We start from the raw sequence: 20901 nt of genomic DNA on the forward strand, positions 1-20901 counted from the left end.
TAGCTTGTCTTGTAAGCTTTACAAGACATAAGGCTTATATAGAGAGAGGCTCTCTCTTGGCTCAAGAGGTTAGAGACTTAGGATATTTTAGAGAGGGTATACAGCCATTGTTAGGGTTTGAGTTTTAGGGTTAGGGTTTGTTACACCTTATCTCTCTTTTTCCCTCTCTTTTGTGCTCTTGTGTGTGTTTTAGTCCTTACTATTGCACAAGAGCACCTAGTGTTTCACCTTCCTCTTGAAACTAGGGTCCTAAGGGCTTGTTCTTGAGTTTCTTGACTGGTTTGGAGCCAAAGGAGGCCATTGGAGCATCTTTGTTGAAGAAGGCATCAAGGGTGACCATTTTTGCATTGATTTTACACCTATCTTAGAGCTGTTTTTGTGCTTATTGTATAACATAAAAAAGTTCTGTTTTTAAGCCCTCTTTATTGTTTATTAAGAGTGTTTTGTTGTTTGAGGGTTGTTGACCACCCTTAGGCCTTGAAAGGCCTCTTTTTGAGCCCTTTTGTGCTAGCTCCGGGATTTTGGTGTTGGGGTCTCTTCACCACTGAAATCTTGAGGGATTTCAGTGGTGAAGATGATGCCTTGAAGTCCCAAGAAGGAGAGGGCCACCCCCTCTCCTTGTTATCCTTGAAAAGGGCATGTTTTGGCCTCTTGAGAGAGCATTATGCTTGAGTGTGTGTTGAGCATGTTTAGGTTGTTTTTCATGCTTATATATCCATGATATAACATGATTTTAAGTTGGTTTTGGAACTCCATGCATGTTTAGTATAGTTGCCATGTAATGCCTTGTTTATGCCTTAACATGTCTTAGGTTGTTAGCCTTTGTTGGAGCGTGTTTTTGGCTTAGTCTTGTGAAGATTATGTGCTTATCTTGACATGTTTTAGCTCTGTCCATAGTCGTTTGGGTTGATCTTTGCATGCTTGACATAGCTCCTTTGTATTTGGGCTTGTTGGCCTTGAGTATGTGCATGTGTAGCATGCCATCTTTGCATTGTTTTGGTGATTTGGGATCATTCTACATGCCATTTCAGTCCCATTTCCATGCTTGTTTGGTTGCCTTGCATGCATCTTTAATGCCTCATAAGCATGTGTTGCGTGCCCCATGTTTTGGCTATTGTGCATGCCTTTGTTCTTGAGTCATTTAGATGCCATCTAAGTGGTCCTTTGGGCCTTATGTTATGTGCTAAAACTCTGTTTTGGTTATTAGGCTCATCCCATGTTTGATCTTGCTAAGTGTAGTTCAATGCCCCATTGGTTTGCTTTGAACACTTGGACTATTTGTTGTATGTTTTGGCTTGATTTTGTTGCTTGGTTTGGCACCATCCTAACATGATTTCAATGCTTATGTTGCATGCTAATTAGTCCATGATTCCTCCTTTCAAGTGTGCTTGAATGTTGATTGTTTTGTGCCTAAGTGTTGGACCTTAACATGTGCATGTGTGCATGTGTTTTGGTCTCCACTTTTGGGCATTATGGCCACTGTTTTAGGCCTATTTAGAGCTGCCTAATTCATGTTTAAGACCATCTTGGCATCTATTTGCATTGTCGTATGTATGCTTGCATGATTGCATAAGTGCCTTGCCATGTCATGTTGCATTCCTAGCTTGTATGCCTAGGTTGCATTGCATCTTGCATGCATGCCTTGTTCCTTGAATTGGTGATAGGAATAGGGCCTTGCTTGTTTGATTGGTTTGCATTGCATTTGAAACCAAAGTTGCATACTTGGTTCTTTGGGCCATCATGCATGAGAATGCGTGATTGGTGGTCCGAGAATCGAGGCACATGCCCCTTTGAGTCATTACAATGATAAGGGACATGGTTGGTGCATACATGCCTTGAATTGTACTGCCATGCTTTGTTTTGCTCTCTGTTACTGTGAGTTGCAGGTTCTGCAGGCTTTCTTTGCCGACCGGCAGTGTAAGGTGCCGGCCGGCAATCTTTCCTCTGCCGATAGACTCCATTTTGTGCCGATGGCCACACACAAGTGCCGGTGGTAATTCCACTCAGCCGATGGCACTCCCCAGTGTCCAGGGATGCAGCCCTGAGGTTTTGACAGCCTCCAGAGGAGCAGAGGAAAGAAAACAGAGGCAACCCATGCATGGTGGCGCGCTTCCCGAGGCGTTTTCCTGTTTTAATTTATTTATTTAATTCGTTAATTAAATTAATTTGTAACATTAATTAGCTTGTGTAGTTAATTAATTTGTAATATTTATTTGGTCCCTCCGAGTGAGGGCAAATCTGTAATAAGTGTGTGTGGGTGGTGTGTATGTCTTCCAACCTCACTTCTTTCTTCCCTTTTACTTACCTGCTTTGATGGTTAGTATTAGGGCACGTTTAATTTAGCATACCTTATGCTATGCATGTTTGCATGCATTTGTATTACATGCATTAGGCTCGGTACATCACGCTAACTGCATCAGTACTTCAATTCCCAAACTGAATATGTGATAATTGTGCATTTTCACATGACATGTTTAGGATAGCCGAGCCTATTCTAGCAACATTTTGTATGCGATGCATTAGGCACTTAACATGGGCTTGGATCATGCATGTTTTGCTAACAAGTTCTTTGTTTTGGCACGGAGTACTATGTAAGTATCTTAAAGCTTTAGCACGTCGCATGTATGTGAATGCTACCATGACAGTATGTTTACCATGTGGCTAGATGCTTATGTGTTAAACTGTTTGAATGCCTGTGGGTGGAGGTTGGATTGTTTGAGTTGGAAAAACTCGTTGAAATCCGCATTTTAGCCTACTCGCGAGTAGCAAATTCCAAAGCATTTTCAAACCGAACGGATATGCAATGTTTATTTCCAAATTAGGCAATCTAGTCTATACTTGTTTGCTGCGCGCATAACATAGTAATTCTAGGCTAATAATTGGAATAAGAACATATAAAGTTTTCAAAATCGAATATCATGGTTAGTAGAGGCCGGTCTTCGGACCGGGCGAAAGGGGGTGCTCATAGCTGACCTTCCCCGATCGTACCCAAGCTCCCGAGCCGAGACAACTCCGGTGATGATGGACATGTGGCCTTCGACACCGAGTCAGGGTTTCCTAAATTCTCCCATTTTAAAATATTTATGTGGCGACTCTGTATCTGGCAAAGCAGTCCATGTTTGGCACTACTTTTCGAAACAAATCTGTTTTCTCAAACGATTTGCCAGATTTGGACTCTTTGGTTCAGATTTAGAACCGGGACACAAGTCGAGTCCGAACTGTAGTAACCCCAAATGAACAGAACGGGACTCACCCTCCCGGGGCGTTCGGGGGACGTCTACAGTTTCTGGCGACTCTGCTGGGGAGTTTTAGAGAGCTTGACTCGCACTCGTGATATCCCGTTTTGATCTCATTTATGTGTTTCTTTGCATTGCATGTGCATTGGTGCGCCTAGGAACACAGTGTTTGCCATCTGCCATTCCTGAATGGTTTGCCGGCGGCTTGTCTTGTCAAGGCATGTCCATAAGGCTGACCGGCTATGGGCTCTGACAGCATGGGAACACAAACCCCGGTTTACCGGGGCACCCTTTTGACCATTCGACCTAGTGCATATTCAGAATCCATAGTGACCATTCCAAGTTAGGACAGGTTGCTTACCCGATGTTAGGTTGTTTGAAACCGCTGTGTGCGTAGTGAAACCCTAGCTCCTGACAAAATAGGACAGGGAAACCCTACCCCTACATAGGGGTGTTTTGGCTCTCTTTTACTTGCTATGTGCTTTTAGAGTGTTACTCTACAGGAACGCACATGTCAGTTTGCAAGTTTGAGTATCAAACCTGGGGACACCAGTATCAGTATCAGTTGTGAGAATCAGTTATCCGCGGGTATCGGTTCAGTTTTCGGGAACAGTAATTTCTGGGAACAGTGATCAGTAGTAGGGTACAGTTGTGTGGCTACACCCGTGTTTGATCAGTTTGGGCTGAAATGCTGTCTGTTTCTCCTTTCAGTTCAGAGAGTTGCAGAGTTGATACAGAATAGTCAGTGTCTCTCCCTTGCCGAGGCAGGATTTATGGCGGCACAAAATTCAGAAGAAATTGTGGTTATAACGGCTGCATTGAAGCAGGGAACCGCTCCGTAGAGTGAAGCCAGCGTCAATATGCCACCTCCACCCAGGTTGCCCGTTGTGCACCCGGTCTGGGCTCCCCAGTTATATCAGGCTCGTGAGCCCACCACCTTCGAATTGATGGGGATGATAGGCGATCTCCAAAGGTCTGTAGCAGACCTCGCCTATGGAATGTCGGCTCCACCGCCAGCGGCGCCACTTACCGGGAATTTCGTACCACAAGAACCCCCGCTGCTGGGGCGGATTGTGATAGAACTCAGTCAGCCAGAGGTGGCTTCCGGCTACAGCCGCGACATGCCAGCATCAACCCCGACCCTTGATCAGGCTGAGGCCAAAGGAAAAGATAAAGCAAAGGTAGACGCTGATCCTATTGAACAACTGCTGTGGGCAGTTGAGGCTCTGAAAGTCAGAGGGATGAACAAGCAACAAACATCTGCGATAGTGACCAAAGCTGTAGATGATGCTTTCCCCGCTCCAATCAAAGGCAGTTCAAGCCAGACAGAAAACCGGGATGGGCCCCGTCATGCCCAGACAGTTCCTGTAGTTCCCAACCCTGCACCGGGAAAGGTTCAAAAAGCCAAGGCAGCGCCAGCCGATCCTTTCGCCAGCGCATCTGGCAAGAATCCTCAAACTGCAAAGTACTTGCCCCGAGGGCGCAGGGTCTTTCACGACCTCCACATGCCTTTGTCTAGGGCATTGCTAATATTGGCGAAGAATGGGCATCTCAAGCCTTTGGAGCCCCGGCCACTCCCGAAGAATCTCCCCGCCACTCATGATGCTACCTTGTACTGCGCGTACCACCAACAGTCCGGTCACAGTACCGATGGATGTTCCCGCCTTCGTCATGAAGTGCAGGATTTGATCGATAACAAGGTTATCCTACCACCTACCTCAGGGAAGCCCGTCACCACTCAGCTGTTGGATTTCGAGGGCTCAGATACTGCGAGTATGTAAAGTGAACCGCCTGCGGGCGACATTTGATGAAGCGTCTGGCACGCATTTTTGAGCATCGGTGAAACCGAGTTTTGTAAATCCTGGCTTGGATATCGAGTCAGTCTTTTGTTTTGAGTCTATCTCTTTGTCTTGAGTCAATCTTTTTTGCTTAAGGGTCTGTCTTGTTGTACCGAGTCAGTCCCTGTTGTCTATAATACCAGGTGATTCTGGGGTTGTTGCCTCGAACACCGTTTTGTTTTGTAATTATCCGTTTTTGTTTTGAGTCTGTTTCTGCCGAGGGGCCAGTTGCACCAACAAAGCCGATTGAAACAGCTGTTGCTATCTCAACTTCATGCTTGTTTTCAGCATAAGTGCTAGAGAATTTGATTGGGCTGACAGTACATCTTGCCTGCTCCCCTGTGTGCCAAACTCATTGCATTAACCTAAGTTTTCCAAAAACAAACTTTTGAACACTGTGGTGATAAAAACGAAGAGGAAGGAATTCCTCGGGTTTTGCAAAATTTTGATCACTTTGAGAGGAAGAGAGGCGTGCTAAGCCTTTTTATGAATGAAACCATGCTTGTCAGCGTGAGTACTGAGAAGGACCCTGGTCTGATCCAGATTGGTTCCACACTATCTTCGGCGCGAGCGATTTGTCGCTTTCTTAAAAACTTTCAAAAACAAATGTTTTACGCGGCCCTGCGAAGACCTGTGTGGAATCGCTCTTGAGATTGCGCAGCCTAGGATCGCTCTCAGCCTCAAGATTCGACCTGTTGTCTTGAACCTCGAACTCATTCGGAACATTCAACAGTCAACCGTCAGAGGAGGCCCGTGTGGCCAGTTTTGAAGCAGCCCTCGAGCAAGAGGCACCAAAGCCGAATCGGAAGGAGTCGATCTCGCCTGAAGAAGCTCGTGGAGCAGCCATGATGAATTCTCCGCAAATCATTGCAGCAGCCGTTCTCCTAGACACAGAGAGGCTTCAATTTCAAAAACCATTTGGCATGGACTTGTTACACTTTTACCCTTTGAGAGGCTCGTTGGGCCGAAAACCCGGAAGGGCGGTCCAAGCAAAAGTTAGAGCAAGAGAAAAATACAAAAAATACAAAAAAAATACAAAAAAGAAGCAAAAAAAATAAATACAAAAAGAGAAAAGAAAAGAAAAAAGAAGAAAAAGAAGTGAACAAAACAAAAAAAAAGAAGAAGAAATAGAAAATGAAAAGAAGCTCGCAAGGTCGAAAACCCGCATTGGGCGCCTTGGCAAAAGTAAGAGCCAAACAAAGTGAAGGTTAAAATACCCAAGTGTACCTTAACCGGAACTACGTAAGGCTTGATTCCCATGTTTGGGATACGTAGGCAACTTCATCATGAAGTCCAGCCCCCAACGCTTTCATAGCGTCTCAGTCCATGCAATGGTTTCAATTTCATCCCGAGGTCCAGTCGCCAACGCTTCCAAGGTGACTGTGTCCATATATTTGTTGTGACCGTCGTCGCCATCTCTGTGTCCAAGAGTTCGACCACCGCCAACGAAGACTGTCTGCGGACTGCTGCGGCATCATCCAAACAAGGGGCAACTTTCCGTTGCCACAAGCCGTCGTGAGACGCCATTCAAACTAGGGGCAACTTTCCGTTGCCTCCCACCCCCCTTCAAACCAGGGGCAATTTTCCATTGCCTCCGATCCGAGGTTGCGCATCTCAAAGAGTAAGTTCCATGCTCGTTGAGCATTGACTGTTTGCAAAATAGTTTTTGAAAATTTTTACTAAGGTTGACTATTTTCTCGAAAACTATTCCATTTTCCAAAATCGGACCATTGTCTTGGACCCAAAAAGGAAAATTTTCAGTGCTTACAGCTTGACTTGCACGCTTTTCAAATCAAAAATCGAACAAGTACGTTAATTCAACTCTCATTTTGATCAAAACCGTTTTAGTAGAAAGCAAAAAAATGGTTAAAATGATGAACTAGGGGCACAGTTGAGCCAGGCGTTCTGTCTTTTCCCCGTCATCGACGTGCTTGCCAGAAGGGCGCTCTACCCGTCAGAAGAAATAGCTGTGAGCTAACGACGCTGAGCAGGAACCCACACCTTTCTTTTTATCCATCAATCACCCCGGGGAGGGATGAAAAATGAGAGAATGAAGAATAGAGAGGTGTAAGTTGAGAGAAAAGTGAGGAAAAGGGTTTTGAGAGAAAATTCGAGCTTGAGAGTCGAGTGATGTGAGAATCACAAATCAGGAAGGGTGGGAAACAATACCCAGATTGAACTGGCTCCTCGTGGTCCGAGGTCCCCCATCTTCGTTAACGCGTCTGTATGTCGTGTCTTTGGTTTTGTTTACCTCAACCTTTGTTTTAGGTCTTTCCCGAGCGTGTCTCGTTGTGTTTAGGTCGTGTACCTGTATTTTTCTCCCCGCTATGTTCAGTTGTGGGCTCGATATCCCGGTTTGAAAAAAACCTCATTCAATTTCAAAAATCATTTATGCTCAGAATGCTGTGCCATTCTCTACATTTGAACATGTTTCGACTCCAACCGGTTCCATCTTTGAGGCCCGTCCTGTCAGATTGGGCTGTTTGTTTGGGAATTGCCATGTGCAGAATGAACCGAATGCTGTGTTATGGGCTGAATGCAGATTAATCCCCCACAGAGTAAGGGCTGTGTGCCAAGAATCAGGCAGTGGGTTGCTTGGGTTATATTGCTGTTGGCTGTTTAGTTATCTGATTGTTTGCAGTGCAAGTGTTCAATTTTCAGACAACCAATCAATTTCATTTACATTGAGGTGTAACGTGATGAGATGCGATGTAATGCATGAGATGTATAAACGTAAACACTTTTTCAGAGAAAAAGTCTGTTTCATTTCACTATCTTTTCAAATGTACAAGTTTTGGAAACAAAAACCTGCCTACGGCAGTACAAGGTAATCTAACTACCAACAAAATGAAAAGTACAAAAAAGAAGAAAATAGCAAAAATCTGCATCTGTGTCGAGCACTCCGAGGGCCATCAGTCTGTCCTAGTCCTCTTCCTGGACGAGGGTCCAGGAGCATCATCAGCGTCGTCGTCAGAGCCCGAGCTAGAACCGTCTCCGGTCTCCTCCTCCGATGACTCGGACTCCGCCTCTGCCCCCGCCTCTGACTCCTCGTCATAATCATCATCCGGGACTGGAGCTCGCGAGCTACTCCCGACATGAGTACGCCCTCCCCTGGTACGGGGAAATATCCGGCCCTCCTCATCTCTCCCCCGGACAGGGACAGAAGGCCCAGCTGAAGCACCTCCCGCCATAGGAATCTGGAAAGGAGGCTGAAAAGGTACACAAAAAGGGAAATGCATCAGTATACTGTAGATAGTTTATCGGTGCAGAATGCAATGTATGAATACAGTGTGTGAATGCCGTGAGCAGTTTATCAGTGCAGAATGCAGTGTATGAGTACAGTATGAGAATGCCGTGAGCAGTTTAACAGTGCAGAACGCAGTGTATGCAGTGTATCAGATACTGTGGGATCAGTGTATCAGGTGTCGTGCCGTGCATCAGATTATGCAAAGCAGTGTATGAATGGTTTGAGGCCAGTGTCAGAAGGACATACCGGTATGCTGTAGACGGCTAGGAGGTCAAAAGTCCGCTAAAGCATCCCCATCATCGAGGCATTCATCACCAACGACTGACGGGTGTACTCAAAAGAGGCCTGCAAAATATCAGATGCATCAATATTCTGTGGAATATCAAACTGAAATGAATGACTATACAAAAGTATAGTAATACGTACCGGTGGTAAGTCGGGGACGTCGATGAACTCGTGACCAGCCGGTGGAGGGGCGAAGGGGAGCTGATAAGTCGTCCCACCCTGCCCCTGGAAAGTCAATACAGCGGGCAGGGCAGGCCAGCCAACTCCCCGTCCTCTCTGCACTCCGCCCCTGCCACGGACCCGGGCCCTCCTCGAAGATCCAACCCCCGCTCCGGCTCTAGCCGCTGATGCCACAGGCCTGGCCCCCTCTGCTCGACGGCCACTCAGGGGGCGCATCAAGTATGTCCGCACATACTCCCCGTAGTCGCCGGTGCCTCGGAAGCCGGCCTCCTCCCAGCCGATGGAGTAGTCATCCACCTGCTCGCGGGTGAGTCCCTCGGTCTCCCTCATCTCTGCAGGAGGGTGAACCGGGACTATCTGCTCAGGTAACCCTCGGGTCTGGCGTAGAAAACGCTCCCCCAGGTACCAAGCCCGACAGACCGGGCCCTCAAGCAGAATCCGGAAACGCGAGGTCTCCTCAGCACCAGGGAACCGACCCCGCATCGCCGCCGGCAAGGAAGCCTATGGCCGCCAAGTGATCTGAAAGTGACAGACAGTTTGTTATCTACTGTTATTGAAAAATGCAGTGGAAAAGTGAAACTTAAATGAACTGTAAGTAAAACATACCTCGGCCGGAGTGATGGTGTCGAAGTATCGGCGGAAGAAGCCGAATGTCTCCCGTGGTCGCCGGGTGCATCTCCCGTCGAAACGACTCGAAAACGGGACGGCCGGAGGAGGCTCTGCGACTGGTACGGGTGCAAGCCTAGGGAAGTAGGCGTAAACCCACAACTGCAAAACAGACGTCAGTACGACCATCAGATAAAGCAGAATGTGCAGAATAAAGCAGAAATGGCAGAGCCGTGTGTTGTGTAGTGTATTGTGTGCAGTGTACAGTGTGAGCAGTGTACAGTCAGTGTAAAGCAGAATGTATGTGTGTGCCGGGTGTACAGTATACAGCAAGTGTAAAGCAGACCACAGTGTGCGCAATGTACAGAGTACAGAAAGTACGAAACAGAAATGAAAAAGCGGAGAAGAAGTGTACCTCCCAAGCCTGCCAGTAACCTCCGAGTAGCTGGCCGCTGCCGCGAGAAGCTGAGCTCATATATCCATAAAGGGTGGCCAGAGCAGCGCCGCCCCAGTCATAGTGAAGAATGTCCCGGACATCCACCAATGCGCTGAGAAGACAGAGAGGCACGGTGTTCGCCCGGTCAGCGAAGATAGTAGTCCCGAACAGGAACATGAGGAAGCCGCGAGCATACCTCTCCACATCCTCCTCGGTCATCTGAGTCTCCTCCTCCAATGCGGGCTGGACCCGAAACTGGACCTCAAACCAGGAGTATCGGACGAAACCTGGACGAGCTAGTGGTGGCACCGCACCCAACAGATAAACCTGAGCGGCAGTCCACTCATCCATGTCAATGTCGAAGGGGATCGGATCACCCCCTACCCCGATGCCTGTGAGCATCGAGAAGTCATAAGGGGTCATCGTCATATCCCCTGCAGCAGAAAAGTGGAAAGAATCGGTGGTGTCCCACCACCTCTCCGCCAGAGCGGCCAAGAGAGGTCTGCAGGTGGACAACCTAGAGAGTCCTCAGCAGAAGGAGCCGAAACCCGCCCGATCCACGATGCGTCGGACTGCATCAGGGAGCTCATCATACCACTCCCGTGCACCAGTATTCCCATACCCGCGAATGGCATGGGGACCCTCCTGTAAACAGAAAATAATGATTGCAAAGCAACATTCAAAATACAGTTTTGAAAAAAAAAAAAAAAAAAAAAAAGCAGGTATAGCATGTGTGCAAGTTTGTCAGATTCAGGCAAATACCGGGTGCCGGTGTACTTACAGTGAAATAATACGTATGATGTGTCAGCGTGTTTGAGGAGTCCAGAACGGATATGGCATGTGTGCAAATTCAACAGATTCAGACAAATACTGGGTGCCAGTGTGTATACAGTGAAAAACAGTGTGTGTGCAGTATGTTTAAGTGATTCGGGGCTAGTGCAGTGTGTGTGCATGTGTCATTCTCAAGCAGATATCAGTTGTACGTATGTTTACAGTCAACTACGGTCTATTGCATATCAGATTTCAGCAGTCAAAGAGTACAACTAGCTACGGCAGTTTTGTATCCTACATTGCGAAAAGTAAAGCAGAAGAAAAAAAAGTTACCTCGGAAGTGCTGAAGGAAAGGTGGGAGGTAGGCTCGCGCAGCAGTAGCTCAGGCACCGTGTACCTCTCGAAGCTCCGGAACTGACGCAGACCGTCGGGGGGCAGAACATGGACCGCCGGTCGGTAGGTCGCCGGGTCGAACGGGCGCTGGCTCAATGGTAGAAGCTCGACCTCGGGGTCCATCTCGTGGTCCGGAGGAGTCCCGACACGTGGAATGTCGTCCGCCATGTAGAGAATGGTGTGAGAATGGCCGGAAAAGGAAAACCGGGTCGGAATACGAAGAGTCAACCGAAAAGTCAACTCCTGAGAGGGTCGGAAATGGCCGGGAAGGCCGGAATGTGCAAAGGCACGGGAATGAAGAGGAAAATGAGGGGAACAAACCCCGAAAAGGAGAGAACGCCAAACGAGGCACCGAAACAAGAATGTAATCGGTTGAAAATGTCCGAAACGCGAAGAGAATCGCGAATCCGACGACGAAACGGGCGTAGAACGCAAAGAAACGGGCGAAGAATGAGAGGGAAAAGCTCTAGAGAGAGAGAGCAAGAGATTTCGGCGGTGGAGAAATGAGAAAATAAGGCTTGAAGCCCTATTTTATAACACCCGAGGTGAAAAGTCAAAACTGCCCCGAATCAGCAACTGTTTGCCGGTCGGCAATGTTTTGTGCCGGCCGGCCCTTTTTTGTGCCGATGGAATTATTTTGATGCCGGTGGCCTCCTATTTCAGCCGGTGGGGTTCCCACAGCCTTGTTTAGGCCATATGAGTAGTCCGTGGTCTTCATAGCTCAAGAAAGTGCATCTCCGACGCTCAACCGGCCTCCGTTGTGACCTCGGGCCGTGTCTCCAGTGCGTGGCACTCGAATTCGTGCAAGGTGTATCCTTTTTGTATTCTTTTAAACTCAAAAGTTGCCCCATGTGTGTTGCACGAGTTCATCACACTATTTCGGTGCATTACATCGCACTATCACGCGCCACACATTTGCATTGTTATGCACGTGCTACATGCGTTGCAACACGCACCCCTTTGCATTGTTATGCACATCTCTCTTCCATTGTCATTACATTATCATCTTGCATTGTCATGCATTCCGGAATACGTGCGTTGTTGCGCATTTAAGCCCATTCACATTCCGTGTGGCATGCGTGTCACACTTAGCATCGCACTGTTTTGTGCATTTCAAACCTCGCGCTGTTCTGCGCATTGCACTGTTTTGTGCATTGTATCGCTCGCACTGTTTTGTGCATTTCAAATGCTCGCACTGTTTTGTGCATCTCAAACCTCGCACTGTTTTGTGCATTTCAAACCTCGCACTGTTTTGTGCATTTCAAACCTCGCGCTGTTCTGCGCATCGCACTATTTTGTGCATTTCAAACCTCGCGCTGTTCTGCGCATCGCACTGTTTTGTGCATTGTATTGTTCGCACTGTTCTGCGCATCGCACTGTTTTGTGCATTGTATTGTTCGCGCTGTTTTGCGCATCGCACTGTTTTGTGCACCTCACTTGCATCTAGCATGCATCCATTCGCGCTATTTTGCGCACCTTACTTGTACTTGTCAGTACGTTGCATTGTTTTGAACACAAAACCGGCTTCGCGTAGCGTGTAAGTCCAACTTTCAAAACCGGCTTCGCGTAGCGTGTAAGTCCAACTTTCAAAACCGGCTTCACGTAGCGTGTAAGTCCAACTTTCAAAATCGGCTTTGCGTAGCGTGTAAGTCCAACTTTCAAAACCGGCTTCGCGTAGCGTGTAAGTCCAACTTTCAAAACCGGCTTCGCGTAGCGTGTAAGTCCAACTTTCAAAACTGGCTTCGCGTAGCGTGTAAGTCCAATTTTCAAAATTTTGCATTCCGTGTGGCCTGCGTATCACACTTGTATCATTTTGCATTTTATGAGGCCCGTGTGTCTCATTTGTATCATCTTGTATCATGTTTCATTTGCATTGGCATGCGTGCCTCATTCTTGCATTGTTATGCGTTTCGCACGGTCTGGCGAGACCTTAAACACGCATGGTCTGGCGAGACCTTAAACACGCACGGTCTAGGAGACCTTAAATCCTTGGAAGGTGTAAGACCTTTAGTGTTCGTATTGTCGTACATTTCGAAAGCCGCGTGTTGTCGCGCATTTCATGTAACATGCATTTGGTACATCATTTGCATTTCAAAACAAAAAACAAAAACACATGCATTGTCATGCATACATTTTGCATTGTTTTACGGTCTAGGAGACCTTAAATCCTCTGAAGGTGCAATTCCTTTGGTGTTTGTCGTGCCCGAACGACTTTTGGTGGTCTGGTAAAGCCACCTGCCTATGTTCGCGGTGAGTTCCTAGAAGACCAACTGGGACGATGGAAACTAGAGTTCGAACGACTTATGCCTAGAACGCAAAGGTTCAGGAGTTCCGAGACTAAAGCCTGGTTTAAATACCCAGGGCTTTACCCTCGGCTTGAAATCTGTATGGAAGCCCCATAGGTTGAGGCGGCGTGTCTACGCCTCAGTTCTGGATACCGAACCAACCTAGTATATCGCCCTCTTGGTAAGATAGGGAAAGTTGCAATCATAGTCATTGCATCATAGTGCATTGTCATGCATTTCCATTGTAGCTTGCATCCATTGCATTTTCCCCAGTAGGTCGCATCATATTGCATTATCATGCATTTTGTAAATATCCATTCCATTGCATATTTGTAAATATTGCATTGTAGATTGCATGCATTCATTGCATCACCTTCCGTCCATGGCTTGCGCCTTTCCAGGTTGAGCTTGGTCTGGTATGTGCCCTTACTTTTCATGTTAAAACACAGTTCTGCATGTGTATCGCGCCGATTCCACGCTGATATGTTGGTTGAGGGTTGCGGCACCTTTGCTGTGTTACACATGGCCCGTATGTGTACATGCCTTTCCTAGGCAAGATTTGGTTTGGCTTGCGTGCCATATCCATTGTATCCATATCCACTCCATTGCATATTTGTAGATATTGCATTGTAGATTGCATGCACTCATTGCATCACCGTCCATCTATGGCTCGCGCCTTTCCAGGTTGAGCTTGGTCCGGTATATGCCCTTACTTTTCATGTTAAAACACAGTTCTGCATGTGTATCGCGCCGATTCCACGCTGATATGTTGGTTGAGGGTTGCGGCACCTTTTTTGTGTTACACATGGCCTGTATACGTACATGCCTACCTAAGCAGGATTTGGTTTGGCCCGCGTGCCATATTCATATATTACATTGTAGTGTAATTTTTGCATCCGGCATTAGGATCGCAGTCCTTTCTCCAGCGGGTTGTTTCCCCACTTATGTCAATTCCACCCAATACTTGTTCTTGCGTCTGTCTACAATGCTCACAGTTCAGTTGACCGTTCTGTGGTAGACAGACTTGTTACCTCCATCAATCTATTTGACATAGGTGTGGTTTCAAGTGGATTGGATCGTGATTCGATTGCTTTGCATGTAGTTTGCATTGTTTCAATTACATTGCATCTTCATTTGCATTGTTTATACATTGTTTTGTATATATTGCATATCATCTTGCATTGTTATGCATGTTGCTAACAATATTGTACCTGTTAAGTTTGTTCTCTTTTCAGGCACGATATTGTATGTACGGTTCATTTGAGGCTGGTGCAACCAGACGAGCCGCACAGGTATTGTATCCTCCGAGTGAGACGTTTTGAGAATTGCATAATTCTCTTACATCCTTTCTGCATTGTAGTGTAGTTTGGTATGCTAGCTTAAAACTATCGCATGTTTGCTTCATTACTGCTTTCCTCGCATGATCATAAGTTATGCTCGGCTCCGTGCATTGTCTTGCATTTTGCCCCTGCCTTCGGGCGCATATCTTATTTGTTTTGCATGTTTGCCTAAGTCTTCGGCCTTGTCAAAAATGGGTCGTCTCTGGGCTTTGACATTCACTCCCGTCATTGTTATGACTTTCGAGTTCTGTCAAAGAGGGGCAACTGTAGACACCCCATTTTTGACCGTCCTCAAGACTTGGACGTCACCGTTTGAACACTCGGTGATTATCCATGTTTGTGTTTGTTCGGAGTTCCCGGAGGTCTTGGCCCGCGCGCCTTGCCTCAGGATCCCCGAACTCAACCGTTAAGTGTCTGGTTTTGCACCAAACACTTGCTTCTTGCCTTTGAGAGGCAGGGTAGGGCTTGTAGACCATCCCCACCCACCACCGGCATTGGCTAGAGGCCACCGACTGGTGTTTGCTGCCACCGGCAATATAGTTTGCCGGCCGGCACTCTTTGTTGCCGGTCAGCACTATTTAGTGCCGGCCGGCACTACTTTTGGCCAAGATGGCATTTTTGGCCGGCCGGTTACTGTGCAGTTGCTTTTTGAGATATTTTTGGGCAGCTGTATTGCAGTGACTTTCCCTCCATACACGTGTATGGAGGGATCTCCCTCTATTGTAGCTTGTCTTGTAAGCTTTACAAGACATAAGGCTTATATAGAGAGAGGCTCTCTCTTGGCTCAAGAGGTTAGAGACTTAGGATATTTTAGAGAGGGTATACAGCCATTGTTAGGGTTTGAGTTTTAGGGTTAGGGTTTGTTACACCTTATCTCTCTTTTTCCCTCTCTTTTGTGCTCTTGTGTGTGTTTTAGTCCTTACTATTGCACAAGAGCACCTAGTGTTTCACCTTCCTCTTGAAACTAGGGTCCTAAGGGCTTGTTCTTGAGTTTCTTGACTGGTTTGGAGCCAAAGGAGGCCATTGGAGCATCTTTGTTGAAGAAGGCATCAAGGGTGACCATTTTTGCATTGATTTTACACCTATCTTAGAGCTGTTTTTGTGCTTATTGTATAACATAAAAAAGTTCTGTTTTTAAGCCCTCTTTATTGTTTATTAAGAGTGTTTTGTTGTTTGAGGGTTGTTGACCACCCTTAGGCCTTGAAAGGCCTCTTTTTGAGCCCTTTTGTGCTAGCTCCGGGATTTTGGTGTTGGGGTCTCTTCACCACTGAAATCTTGAGGGATTTCAGTGGTGAAGATGATGCCTTGAAGTCCCAAGAAGGAGAGGGCCACCCCCTCTCCTTGTTATCCTTGAAAAGGGCATGTTTTGGCCTCTTGAGAGAGCATTATGCTTGAGTGTGTGTTGAGCATGTTTAGGTTGTTTTTCATGCTTATATATCCATGATATAACATGATTTTAAGTTGGTTTTGGAACTCCATGCATGTTTAGTATAGTTGCCATGTAATGCCTTGTTTATGCCTTAACATGTCTTAGGTTGTTAGCCTTTGTTGGAGCGTGTTTTTGGCTTAGTCTTGTGAAGATTATGTGCTTATCTTGACATGTTTTAGCTCTGTCCATAGTCGTTTGGGTTGATCTTTGCATGCTTGACATAGCTCCTTTGTATTTGGGCTTGTTGGCCTTGAGTATGTGCATGTGTAGCATGCCATCTTTGCATTGTTTTGGTGATTTGGGATCATTCTACATGCCATTTCAGTCCCATTTCCATGCTTGTTTGGTTGCCTTGCATGCATCTTTAATGCCTCATAAGCATGTGTTGCGTGCCCCATGTTTTGGCTATTGTGCATGCCTTTGTTCTTGAGTCATTTAGATGCCATCTAAGTGGTCCTTTGGGCCTTATGTTATGTGCTAAAACTCTGTTTTGGTTATTAGGCTCATCCCATGTTTGATCTTGCTAAGTGTAGTTCAATGCCCCATTGGTTTGCTTTGAACACTTGGACTATTTGTTGTATGTTTTGGCTTGATTTTGTTGCTTGGTTTGGCACCATCCTAACATGATTTCAATGCTTATGTTGCATGCTAATTAGTCCATGATTCCTCCTTTCAAGTGTGCTTGAATGTTGATTGTTTTGTGCCTAAGTGTTGGACCTTAACATGTGCATGTGTGCATGTGTTTTGGTCTCCACTTTTGGGCATTATGGCCACTGTTTTAGGCCTATTTAGAGCTGCCTAATTCATGTTTAAGACCATCTTGGCATCTATTTGCATTGTCGTATGTATGCTTGCATGATTGCATAAGTGTCTTGCCATGTCATTTGCATTCCTAGCTTCTATGCCTAGGTTGCATTGCATCTTGCATGCATGCCTTGTTCCTTGAATTGGTGATAGGAATAGGGCCTTGCTTGTTTGATTGGTTTGCATTGCATTTGAAACCAAAGTTGCATACTTGGTTCTTTGGGCCATCATGCATGAGAATGCGTGATTGGTGGTCCGAGAATCGAGGCACATGCCCCTTTGAGTCATTACAATGATAAGGGACATGGTTGGTGCATACATGCCTTGAATTGTACTGCCATGCTTTGTTTTGCTCTCTGTTACTGTGAGTTGCAGGTTCTGCAGGCTTTCTTTGCCGACCGGCAGTGTAAGGTGCCGGCCGGCAATCTTTCCTCTGCCGATAGACTCCATTTTGTGCCGATGGCCACACACAAGTGCCGGTGGTAATTCCACTCAGCCGGTGGCACTCCCCAGTGTCCAGGGATGCAGCCCTGAGGTTTTGACAGCCTCCAGAGGAGCAGAGGAAAGAAAACAGAGGCAACCCATGCATGGTGGCGCGCTTCCCGAGGCGTTTTCCTGTTTTAATTTATTTATTTAATTCGTTAATTAAATTAATTTGTAACATTAATTAGCTTGTGTAGTTAATTAATTTGTAATATTTATTTGGTCCCTCCGAGTGAGGGCAAATCTGTAATAAGTGTGTGTGGGTGGTGTGTATGTCTTCCAACCTCACTTCTTTCTTCCCTTTTACTTACCTGCTTTGATGGTTAGTATTAGGGCACGTTTAATTTAGCATACCTTATGCTATGCATGTGTGCATGCATTTGTATTACATGCATTAGGCTCGGTACATCACGCTAACTGCATCAGTACTTCAATTCCCAAACTGAATATGTGATAATTGTGCATTTTCACATGACATGTTTAGGATAGCCGAGCCTATTCTAGCAACATTTTGTATGCGATGCATTAGGCACTTAACATGGGCTTGGATCATGCATGTTTTGCTAACAAGTTCTTTGTTTTGGCACGGAGTACTATGTAAGTATCTTAAAGCTTTAGCACATCGCATGTATGTGAATGCTACCATGACAGTATGTTTACCATGTGACTAGATGCTTATGTGTTAAACTGTTTGAATGCCTGTGGGTGGAGGTTGGATTGTTTGAGTTGGAAAAACTCGTTGAAATCCGCATTTTAGCCTACTCGCGAGTAGCAAATTCCAAAGCATTTTCAAACCGAACGGATATGCAATGTTTATTTCCAAATTAGGCAATCTAGTCTATACTTGTTTGCTGCGCGCATAACATAGTAATTCTAGGCTAATAATTGGAATAAGAACATATAAAGTTTTCAAAATTGGATATCATGGTTAGTAGAGGCCGGTCTTCGGACCGGGCGAAAGGGGGTGCTCATAGCTGACCTTCCCCGATCGTACCCAAGCTCCCGAGCCGAGACAACTCCGGTGGTGACGGACATGTGGCCTTCGGCACCGAGTCAGGGTTTCCTAAATTCTCCCATTTTAAAATATTTAGGTGGCGACTCTGTATCTGGCAAAGCAGTCCATGTTTGACACTACTTTTCAAAACAAATCTGTTTTCTCAAACGATTTGCCAGATTTGGACTCTTTGGTTCAGATTTAGAACCGGGACACAAGTCGAGTCCGAACTGTAGTAACCCCAAATGAACAGAACGGGACTCACCCTCCCGGGGCATTCGGGGGACGTCTACAGCATGACCACCAGTATCCTTGCGAAATAGTGCGGTAGGCCAAAGATCTCCCCCCCGATGTGACTGCCGCACATGCCTTCGTGGATCTCGTAAAAGAAAGCTTCCATGTTGTTTGGATGGACACACTTGAGGTACGGACCAGTAAAGGACTTCTTGTATAAAGCGCCAGATGGAGAGAGCCAAAACCGCTCTGACTTTACCCGGACTTTATGCTCTTCCTTTTTATCAGCCGGAAAGGTCTGTTCTTTCAGGAAAAGGATAATAGGGTCCATCCAAGAGGGGCCAAGCTCGGCGCAGAGTACTTTTGTCTGCTTAGATTCCTCAGTACTAGGCCTTGGAAGAAACTCAATCAAGAGAGGACTGGGAGATGAACTGTCGACCATGGAAGCTAGACCGGCCAACTCATCCGCACGGCTGTTTTCTTCACGACTAATTTGTTAGACCCTTATTGCTTGGAATCGCTTGATGTGTTCTCTCACCAGAGCTTGGTACTTGGCCATTCTGTCATATTTGGCTTTGTAGACCCCAGATACTTGGTTGACAACAAGTTGGGAGTCGCTGTAAACCATCAGCTTGGATACGTGCAACTGGAGCGCGCTCTTCAGCCCGGCCAGTAGCGCCTCGTACTCAGCCTCATTGTTTGACGCAGGGAATCCGAGTGTGATAGAGTGTTTGATGGTCAGACCATCTGGCGAGATCAAAACTATGCCCAGCCCGGCGCCGTGACGATTTGAGGCTCCATCTACAAAAAGTTTTCACATTTCACCGACGAAGAGTTTCCAACACTCTGAGGGGTCCTGGGAGGCTTGAAAGTTGATGGGATCACGGTCGCTCGGCTGTTTGGTTTCAGGTTCGCTGTTGTCTATTTCAACGGACACGTCTTCATCCCCCCTCGGCGATGCGGCACTGGACCCAACAGGTTGGTCTATTATTCCCAAGTCTGTTGTCGCATTGTTGGACTGCAGTACTATTCCAACTGGAGGTTCTATGGACGGGCGTGCAAGTTCCGTGTCGCTAACATCGCCCTGTTGTGTAATTTCCGTTGAGCCTTTATTCGCTACCTCGACTACCACAGTGAGATCCACCGGGCACACTTGGTGAATTCCATGTGAGAATTTAGCAACAAAATCTGCCAATGCTTGTGCTTTTATGGCTGTTCGGGGTTGAAACTTGACGTCAAATTGTCCCAATTCGACTGCCCACTTCATAATTCGACCGGAGAAATTCGCCCGCTCAAACAAGGATTTCAGGGAGAAATTCAGTCAACACGACGATTGTGTGAGCATGAAAGTAGTGCGCCAATTTCCTAGAGGCCATCATCAACACCAAAGCAAGTTTTTTCAGTGGCAAATACCTCGACTCTGCCGGTAGTAAGGTTTTGCTCACGTAAAAGATAAGGAAATGCTGGATGCCTTCTGACCGGACAAGCACCGTACTAACTGCATGTTGAGAAACTGCCAAATAAAGGTAGAGTTCTTCGCCGAGCTTAGGTGTCACCAATAATGGGGCGAAAGACAAATACGCCTTAAGCTCGGCCAAAGCCTTGTCACATTCCTCATCCCATGAAAACTTAGACTTCAAGGCTCGACAGAAAGGGCGATAGCGATCTAATGACCAGCTTATGAATCGGTTAAGCGCGGCTGCCATACCGGCAAGATGCTGCACGTCCTTTGCCGAGTTGGGCTGCTTCAATTCTTGTATGGCTTTGATTTGTGTGGGGTCCGCTTCGATGCCTTGGTTTGTTACTAGAAAGCCCAGGAATTTCCCAGATCTCACGCCGAAGGCACACTTTGACACATTCAGGCGTAGCTTGTGTTGTTTAAGAATGGCGAACATCTCGGCTAGCTCGGATAAGTAGTCAGCCTGCTGCCTGCTTTTCACCACCATGTCATCGATGTAAGCCTCCATCGTCCGACCTAGCAGAGAAGCGAACATTTTGGCCACCATCCTTTGGAAAGTCACCCCGGCGTTCTTCAAACCAAAAGGCATGACTCGATAGCAAAATAGTCCCCTTAGGGTGGTGAAAAAGGTTATCTCGCGGTCGGGAGCATGCATGGCGATCTGGTGATAACCGCGATAGGCATCCAAGAAACTGAGCCTGTTATGCCCGGCCGTAAGATCCACTAGCTGGTCTATTCTGGGCAGGGAAAAGCTATCTTTGAGGCAAGCCCGATTGACCGTCTTGTAATCAACGCAAACTAGCCACTTCCCATTTTTCTTGGGCACTATGATCGTGTTTGAAACCCACCGAGAGTAGTGCACTTCCTGGAAGGCCCTGGCT

The sequence above is a fragment of the Camellia sinensis genome, chromosome 8, assembly GCF_055761805.1.
Source record: "Camellia sinensis isolate YWXY chromosome 8, ASM5576180v1, whole genome shotgun sequence".
NCBI classification, from domain to species: domain Eukaryota; kingdom Viridiplantae; phylum Streptophyta; class Magnoliopsida; order Ericales; family Theaceae; genus Camellia; species Camellia sinensis.